Here is an 8,844-nt window from a genome sequence, read left to right on the forward strand (position 1 = left end):
GCATGTCCTTGAAAGCAATAAAACTTCCAAAATGTTCTCTCTTACAAGTCATTGCTGACTAATACAGATTGACACACACCACACCCAGACCTATTTTGATTTAATAAGGTTCTGCCAGACCATACATAACATTATAGACTGAAGGCTAAGCACTGCACTAGATCATTTTGGATTGAGGGGTAAAAGCTCTCTTAGCCATTCTGTTTATCATTCTATTCCTTCCCGGCCCCTCCCTATACACACTGGTAAGAAACAAGTGGCTAAAATCTAAGGGGCCAACTCGCAGCTCTTTTTAATTAAGACACTTTGTTTGCTCAATAAAATGCAGAGTAAAAAACATTTACTGAAAACCAACTCATTGATGCTTAATAGCTGTGTCAAATACTCATAACAACATTAATTCCAACACCCCCAGATAATTGCTCATCTTTCTCATTTGGTATCCACAACAGCACAGTATTTGTGTCCAAGTGTAATTGATCCGAAATTGGGCTCCCTTTCAAAAATATCTGTAAAACCTAATTACCAGGAAAACAGAGTTCTGGCATCCTATAGAAGTGGGTGCTTCCGTGAGACAAGCTGCAAACCATCTCAGCTAATCAAGCCACATTATCTTCCCAAAGGAGTCTGAGGAATTTGGGGTAATGAGGGAGCAGGAAAAGTTGGGATAGTGTCAGACTGGACTCTGCAGTGATATCCGGATTTTGTTAAGCTGAGAACCAGGGAGGGGAAATATACCCCATTAGCTGGTGAGCAGAGATTTAGAAAACACAGATAATAAGCCCACCATGGGCCTGGGATCTGGGGGGTGGCATTTCTGATCTCAGGCCCTACAAGGTCTTGTGAAGGGACTCTCTTCCCCCTGACCTGATACTGATATCACCTGTAGGGCTCCCGGCCTCTTACCACTGTGCAGGTCAATTTCCTTCCTTAGGCATAAGGTTGCTCATTTGTACAATGTGTGCTCCTCATAACTAGGGACTTTTTCAGTCCCCAAATTCTGTGAGCTTCTTTAAAGCAAAGAGCACCCTTTCCTTAGGTACTCGTGGGGGAGGGGTATAGGGAGTGGGCACCGGACCAAGGAGAATGAAGGACCAAGTGTTTCTAGCTCTCACGCAGTTTTGTACCTACTTGCAACACCCAGGTATCAGACCCGCTCTGGGAATAATGATTTCTTTCAGCCCAGGATGGACCTACCGGGGTGGTTCTACCTCGCTGCCCTGGATTAGTCAACCCGGCCAGTAAGGAATGGGGCCAAGCCACCCGACCTCAGAACCTCTTTCCCAAAGCTAGAAGTCTTAAAAGTCTTCCTCTTTTACGGGGTCTTCTCTTCCCAGACCACCCCTCTTTCAGTCCCAGAAGCCTCAGAAACTCCAACCCTAGCTTTTGCCAACAGCTCAGCCAGGATCGCTGGGCAGACAGCACACTCCGCTGACCCAGCTCCCCTCGCCCTGCGCCATAGTTGCTGAGGCTTGGGTACCAGCCTCCATAGCTCTACAGATTTCAACCATAAAAGAGCTGCCACTTCGCTTTTCTTTGGCTCCCTCCTGGACTTCCTTCTGCTGAAACCAGAATAACAAGGCAGCACAGCGTCCGGGGACAATTCGCTTTCAACGGAGCAGGAGGCAAGCACACCATTAGAAAAGACGCGCACGGTACCCACGCGTGTCGCTAAGAAGGAATCCTGAGCTGCCCCGCGCAGGCGACAGATACACTGCCAGGCTTGGCTTAACTTGACCGAGGCTTTGAGGAATTGTGTTCGTGCACCCATTTTCCCTAACTTCCCAATTTGACAGCAGCAAGGATAGTAGATCCCATCTGAACGACTCCTGGGTCCAGGACCACCACGCAGCCCTCAGGCCTCAAGGCGAGGTGCGGGAACCCGCATTTCCAGCCCTTTTCTAATATTCCAGGAAAGACCGTGTGAGGTGTGGGTGCCCAACTCGCAGAAAACCGTCACTCCCCAGAATGCTTCCGCGCCTTCGCGGCAGAAGTGCGATAAAACTTTTGGCAGAAACCACCTGTGGCTGCCGACAGGCCCGCCCTGCCCGGGCCCGGAGGCGCCGCCGAGCCCGGGGCCGCACGCACCCGCAGAAGTTCCCTTCCAGCCCCGCGCGCCACTTCGCTCCGGGCCGCGGTGCCAGCCAGGAGGCGCGGCGCCCGCTTGCTGGCTGACTCTCCGCTGGCTCTCCCCTCCCTCCTTCCCTCCCTCTCTCCCTCCTCCCGCCTCCTCCGGTTGCATGGCTGCCGCACGGAGCCCCTGAATAGCCACCGCAGCCCCCCGCCTCCTGCCCAGCGAGAGCAGGGCGCCCCTGCCCCCGCCGGCGCCCTGGGGCTTGCGGACCGCTTGCCTCCTAGCAACGGCCTCGGTGACCGCTTTCGGGCGCTGCTGATGCACAGCCACCCTTCTCCGCGCCCCGCGACCTCGGCAGCTGAGGTGCGGGAGAGACCCCTGGCAGCGGTGCCCAAGACCGGCGCGCGAAGCTGCTCACCTCTGCGCGCAGCCGGCCCCGCGCGCCTCCGCACTTGGCGCCGGGCCGCGGTGCTCGCGTCCTCCTTCGGCGCCGCTGTCGGTCCGTCCCTGCGCTCGGGAGCAGCGCCGGCCGCACCGCTGTCAGAGTCTCGTGGCGGGGCTACGCCGGCGGGTGTGGAGTCGAGCGGCGGCGGGCGCGCGGGCAGCTCCTCCCTCCCGGTGCCGCGCCTCCGCCCTCCTCGCGCCCCGCCTCCCGCTCCGCGGCTGTCAGCCCCGCGCCCCGCGCCCCGCGCCGCCAGCTCTGGGGGCGCACGGGGCTAAAGGGCCCGGATGTCTGCGGTCGCCTGGCGCTCGCGCCAGCCCCTTCCGCGGCGCCCCCTCCCCGCCCTGCCACACATGCACTTGCTGCGTCCCAGCCTCCTCCCCAGCTCCGTTAATTTCTATTTTGACAGTAACTGTGGCGAGTGGGCGGCCCTGCGGGGGGGCGCTCAGGACCCGCGGAGGCGGCGGGCGGGAGTCCGGCCCCAGCGCGGGGGAGGAGAAGGGGGCCAGGCAGAGCCACCAGCCGCTGGGGCTCCACCGCGTCTTTTTTCTTTCTTTCCTTTTTTCTCTTTGCCTCCTCCAGGATTTAAAGGGACAGCCCAGGCCGAGGCTAGGGGCCAGGTGGCCGCCGTTTCTCCGGTCTCCAGACGCCCTCTGCGGCCCGGCCGGACCCGCCCGCACCCGGAGCGCAGGCTAGGAACTGTCGGGTATTTTTAGGTGCACACCCGGCCCGGGACAGTGGTGCTGCAGAGCTTGGCTCAGTTGCCTGGCGCACAGCTATTTTTACAGAGTCCGATTGGGGGAGGAAATCAAACAACACAGCAACCGCTTTCCCACCCAAAAGTGGGGAGCAAGGAGTGGAGGCGAGAAGTTTCCTAAATGCTCTCGGAATTCCAGTGAGCGCAACAAGACGCTTCGCCGAAAGCGCTGGTTTGCAGCACTCCGGGGCGTCCAAATCCCTACAGGCAAACCCACCCTGAAGATCACTCGGGCCCTGGACCCCCAGCACTCTGGATCCCGGGCATAGCCACGGGCCGAGGGCCACCCGTCACGCCCCAGGACAGTCTAGGAGGCGATTTTCCGAAGCATCCAATTCCTAAGCTACACCGCCTAGGGGAGGGCAGAGGGGGTCTTGGCTCCGCCCCATTTCACAAAGCTCCGCCCTCGCGGGTCCTATCTGGAGTTGAAAACCTTGGTGGGACACGCTGAGCGGTGTGGTGTAGTACATTTGGAAGGACCCATCCGAGCGAAGAGAAGAAGATCTCTGACTGCAGGAGCTTGCACGTGTTCTAGCCACCAACAGGCCAGAGCACATTCGAGCTGCCTAAACCCTCTACTTTTTTGCAATCCACCACTTGGTGCTTCTGAGGATATAAAAACTTTTGGCTTGCCTGGCTGGACACCCACGGCTGCATACCTGATGCCATCGGGTCCTTTCCGGACTCCCCCCTCCGACATGGGAAAGTCTGCTGTTCTCAAACTCCTACAGAGCTTGTTGATCTTAGTTGTGCGCAGGGCTCCCAGAAGAGGCCATCTCAGTGCCCGAACTCAGGCCACCTACCATTAAAAGGGCAGTGGTACTGCAAACGTCTAGTAGTGTCTTTTAATGCTGAAGACACTAGATGAAATCCTTCACGGAATTCACACAAATACACTGGTGGACCTCTTGCTTAGTACTTCTTCCTAGTCGCTGGGATTCTTTTTATCCTTTCGTTCATGGAGTAACAACAAATGCGCTTTGCAAGGCACTATATTGGGAGTAGAAAAGACAAAGACAAGCCTGGAATAGAATGTAACAACAGAGAGTGAGGTAGATTATGAAAGGGGTCTGGAAGATAGAGTTTACACAATTGCATGGCTTTTAATGTGCCAGAGAGGCCTGGCTTTTCCTACTAAACAAATGTCACTCAATGGAGTTAGGACACCATCTCATCCAAACTGTTCAAAGGCCGGTAGAAGCCTTCTGTCGAAACTAAGAGATTTTCAGACTTGGGATGTGAGGTTTCCACGTTACTAGAGATTCTAGAGTGGCAAAATAATATTTCCTGCTTTAAGCAGCCCTGGGATCCACTGCCCTCCCCAATTAAGCTGTCTCCCTGCTAAATTAGGTTGTCTGTCTCGCTTCCTTTCATTCAATGTGGAGTGCTGCTGGCCCAGCCATAAATCTGGCTGTGGCCCATACCAAGCATGGGCATATATTTAGGGAGCACCTGGAGGATTGGAACCCTGGAATGCCAAGACATCTGCAGGCCATGGGAATGTAGTTCTGGCAGTGAGGGCAGCTACAGCCCTGGAAAGGGTGTATTGTTTGAGAAAAGGGGACATGGGCACTAGGGTAAAAATGACTCTGAATTGGAAAATTTCTTCTCCTCTGTCTCAGAGTAGAGGTTCCTTGGCTGTAGATCACTGAACAGCTTGACATGTCCTGAGCTATGGATGGAGGTTTACCTTGTGTTTTAGACAAAAGTCTCAGGGTTAGTGAATTGAAGCACAATAGACAAAACTTGTATAAATTTAAGCATAGACAAGATGAAAATGGTCTGCAGCAGTGAATATGATGGAGTATTTTTAAAGAAAGCAACTACACACTGCACTTATAATTTTTGTTCAGTTGTATATCTCCCACAAGATTTAGAGCACCTTATCCATCTTGTTATCTTGAGTGCCCAACTCATGCTCAGCCCCTAACAGGTCTTTGTCAAAAGTTTAGATAAACTGAATGAGCAGAAAGTCATTTCAGAATGTTGGGATGTGGTTACACATAAGGGCCAGAGATCCAATGAACTTTGTACGGCTCATTTGTAGGTTACTTGTTCAGATATAAGTGCAACAGTAAATTTTAGTTTGCTATAGTTAATGGGATTCAACAACCAGACTCTACCACTTACCAGGCAACCTAGAAAACAGCACCTCATCCAACTCCTCAGTGCTTCCATTAGCAAATCTATAAAAAGGGCATAATAATGGGGCCCTTTTTACTCCATAAGGATGCTAGGATGATCAGGCAAGAAAAGGTCTGGTCAAGTGTCACCCCATAGAAAACATTCATGAAGGGGCCACTGTGCATCAAGTACTATGGAAAATATTATAAATCAATAGTAGATAACTGTAATAAATTTTAAAGAAATTTTCTGAGAATTGGGCTCAAATTATTTGTAGCACAAGTAGGTTGAGAGACTGCTTATGAAAAGAAAAAAAGAGATGGCGAGGAAAATTAACATTTACTGAACTCCTTCTAGAAGTAGAACTTATGATATGCATTGCTGTATGTTCCCATGAGAGCTGTGTGCAATACATTTTGCTGTGACCATGTGTAGATGAGAAATCTAATATCAACGGCAATGGGAATGACCAGGGTCCCAAGGCTGGGTGGTGACAGAGGCAGCGCTTGGACCCAGGTTTGTGAATTCAGAAGTTCAGAAGCATCTTACCTTGTGACACTGCCTCTAGGGATGAAAGAGAGTATAGACTTTAAGGAAATGGAACTGAAGAGAATTCAAGGACACCATTGTCCATGTTACACTCAGGTTGGGCGAGGTGCAGTTTATATTGAGGGCCACCTTCTGGAAAAATCCCCCCTCCCTTCCTCTCTCTCTGTTCTCTTGGTTTTTTCATTTTCATGAAATAATTTCATGAAAATTTGAAATAATTTTATATGTATAGAAAAGTTGCAAAGATGGTGTAAAGAATACCCATATACCTTCACCCAGATTCCCCAGATATTAACATTTGCCCATGTTTGCTTCTTTCTGCTGTCTAGGTACATATGATTTCTTCCTGAATCAGTCGAGAATAAGCTGAAGATATGATGATCCTCCACCCACAAATTCTCCAGTGAGTATTTTCTAAGAAGAAAGACATTCCCTACCATAATAATCAAAATCAGAACATAACCAGCAACACACTATTATCTGATCTAAACAGATTTTACCAACCGAGTCACTAATGGCAAAAATGAAAATAAATACTGGCCAGGGTCCAGTGGAGGATTATAAATTGCATTCAGATGTCACATCTCTTGGGAGCATATTTTCTATTGGTAAATATAATTATCATTTTTTGTTTCTTATTTTAATGGCTTTGTATTTATAGCCCATAGGGGGTCACAAAGACTCTCTCCTTGACTAAACTTCAGACAGACTTTTTGAGTCCTTTCTTTTCAAGTGGGCCCTCACCCTGGGTCCTTCTCTTGAGCCTGCCTGGTCCAGATGCAGCAAGAATCCTGCCAAGTCAGTTTAATGAGAATCTCCAACCCCTGCTATCTGATCACCTCAATATCTGCTCAAATTCCTTATCCCTGACCCTTGATATCTGCCATACATATCTGTCATATACTCTTGATGTCATCTCTTAGTAATTTTCCATCTATCCCTCCAACCCTCTTTCTTTCCTCCTTGACTTTAATACCTACATGTTTTTGTTCAGACCTATCTCTCTCACCTGTTAAAATACACTTCATTGAATAGTCTTGACCCATAACCTTTGTTACCATTTTAATAAGTGCCAGATTTTTATTTTATTATTTATTTATTTATTTTGGTACAGGGGATCAAACCCAGGGGCACTTAACCACTAAGTCACATCCCCAGCCCTTTTTATCTTTTTATTTTTCATTCTGAGATAGGGTCTCACTTCTTGCTTAGGACCTTGCTAAGTTGCTGAGGCTGGCCTTGAACTCATGATCCTCCTGCTTCATCCTCTTGAGCCACTAGGATTACAGGAGTGTACCATTGCACCTGACTCATCAGAACTATTTTTTAACAGGGCAAAAAAAATTTAAAATACAAATAAAAACCACTTATAATTGTCCACCAGCTATAACCAGTGTTATTGTTGAATTTTTTAAAATATGCATGTGCGATCCTAGCAATACAACTTCCTCTGTCTCCCAGAGAAGCATCCCCAGCATCCCCTAGAAAATGCTGTGGACATGGCTCTTCTACTTCCGGTCTCCCCTGCGTTCTTCTCCAGTGTCCAGTATAGCTCTTGCTACTCCCAGTTTGACCATAACCCACCTTGGCCATTTGCCCTTCACCACAGACTCTAGTTATTGTCTCCCTACATGCCCTGCAGCACCCATGAAGAAGCTTGTGTGGGCAGGCCATTCTCCTGTGCCTCCACCCTGTTCTTTTGTTTGCCACACCAGGTAGGGCCTACAAAGACTATGAATGACAGATTAAATAAAGGGTTGGAGTAGCTCAAGGGAGTCAGAATGTACACCTGGACAACATGAGTGGTGCATGAGCTGCAACTTCCTCCACATTCCATGGAAGGTTGACCAGGGTTTATCCTTCCCAATGGGTTCCTTCATGGCTCACCTCTGCTCCTAATCTGGCTCCCCAACTTTCAGGAACCCTTATCCCACATGTGGTTTGATGTGATTCCACAGAAGAACCAACCCCTAACCTCAGAGAAGGACTTTCCCTGGGATCCTTTCTTTTTCCTCTGCATTTCCCCAAGCTTTGGTCAGTCAAGTTACCTTAAGTACCATGCTGGGGGTTGGGTGGTCACCAACAGACTGATCAGTGATGACCATTGGCCTCCTAAATATAGCTGAACAGCTAAGCCAGCCAGATGAGGTCCGCAGGTAAGCCCAGCCCTCAAGATCTCACAGCAGTCTGAGTTGCAGGTGTAACTCTGGATTCTTCCAGCTGTTCCACAAGTAATTGTTGAATCAAGTGTATACATGTGCATAATTCACCCCACATCCCAAGGACAATTCTCAGAGATGATTCCATCGACATCAATGAGGAGCAGAGAAACAATTGCTAAATGCCTCAAATTTTTGCAAAATATTATATAGTATTAGCTCCTTTCCTTCACCCTTCTCCAAATTATATCGTCTCATTGTCCCATGCCCCTCCTGCATGAGAATGTAGAATGAGAATCACTGAGCTACAGCTGCCCCTGGGATTTCCCTTGCTTAGTCAAGCACCAGGGCAGCGCTGTGTAATTACAAGGATGTGATTAGACCTTCAGTGGAGAGCTCTTACCCTATTCAGAGGCTGGTGGATGGAGAAGAGGAAAGCTTTTATTCAGGATATGCTGGGCACCAGGCAAATATTTGTTGCAGAGCGTCTGCCTATATACACAGTTTGATTTAAAAGTGCATTATGAAATTTATGATCCATGTGAAGTATAGTGATTTAATGATGAAGATTTAGAATAATGGTTAGAGAAGAGGTATTTACATATTTATTTATGTAAATACTATCAGTATGTGGTAAAGATTCTTCATAGTGCCCAGATTACCATCTCTTTCTGTTCAAGTTCAAAAGCCATCTTTTCAATTTCTTTCTTTCTTACTATTGTTAAACGAGCTGTTCTTC

The 8,844-nt window shown here is 49.0% G+C and overlaps 1 protein-coding gene across 2 annotated transcripts in view; it reads right to left on the minus strand.

Moving 5' to 3' along the window:
• Zbtb7c (zinc finger and BTB domain containing 7C) overlaps positions 1–2,633 on the minus strand; it is a 323,330-nt gene extending 320,697 nt beyond the window's left edge. For both annotated transcript variants that reach the window (XM_046428418.2, XM_046428420.2), the window contains exon 1: positions 2,493–2,633. The gene's annotated coding sequence lies outside the window, so the exon portion shown is untranslated. The remainder of the gene's footprint in view (positions 1–2,492) is intronic.
• Positions 2,634–8,844: the final 6,211 nt, after the last annotated feature.

The sequence above is a fragment of the Marmota monax genome, unplaced genomic scaffold, assembly GCF_021218885.2.
Source record: "Marmota monax isolate L192 unplaced genomic scaffold, Marmota_monax_Labrador192_F-V1.1 WCK01_AAM20220418_F8-fsc00031, whole genome shotgun sequence".
In the NCBI taxonomy this organism is placed as follows: Eukaryota; Metazoa; Chordata; class Mammalia; order Rodentia; family Sciuridae; genus Marmota; species Marmota monax.